Genomic DNA, 496 nt, shown 5'->3' with positions numbered 1-496 from the left:
TTCTGATTATTGTTTGCCAGATAAATTGTTGTCTTGTGCATGAACAGTTATGTGGGATGAAGAATGATTACGGCATATGCAAGTCAGCAGGAAGACTACTGTCTCAGCTCTGTTGCTTTGCTAAGTTTATGGAGATGTTACAGTGAATAGGAACAGGGGCTTCTGCAGAGAAGGAGAAGGTAAAGACATTGCTCTCCTTTTGAAATGTGGAAGAGGAGCACTGGTGTTATCAGATCAATATTATGATTTCTTGTAGGGATCTCAACATTTGAAATGTAAAGATTTGGCTTTTCTTTTACAATTAACCCTCTCACATTTGTTTTTCCAGTGTTATTTTGCTGCTATTTGGTTGTCTAGATACATGAACGTGAAAAAACTGCTACTTGATAACCTCTGTTTGTGCTGTATTTTATCAAGCTACCTCCATATCTTGTGTGTGCTATGACTGACTCGCTGACAAAAATAAGGAGTACCATAATGAGTGTAACAACATTTT

The sequence above is a fragment of the Meleagris gallopavo genome, chromosome 1, assembly GCF_000146605.3.
Source record: "Meleagris gallopavo isolate NT-WF06-2002-E0010 breed Aviagen turkey brand Nicholas breeding stock chromosome 1, Turkey_5.1, whole genome shotgun sequence".
NCBI lineage: Eukaryota > Metazoa > Chordata > Aves > Galliformes > Phasianidae > Meleagris > Meleagris gallopavo.
Note: the sequence above shows the minus strand (reverse complement) of the source record.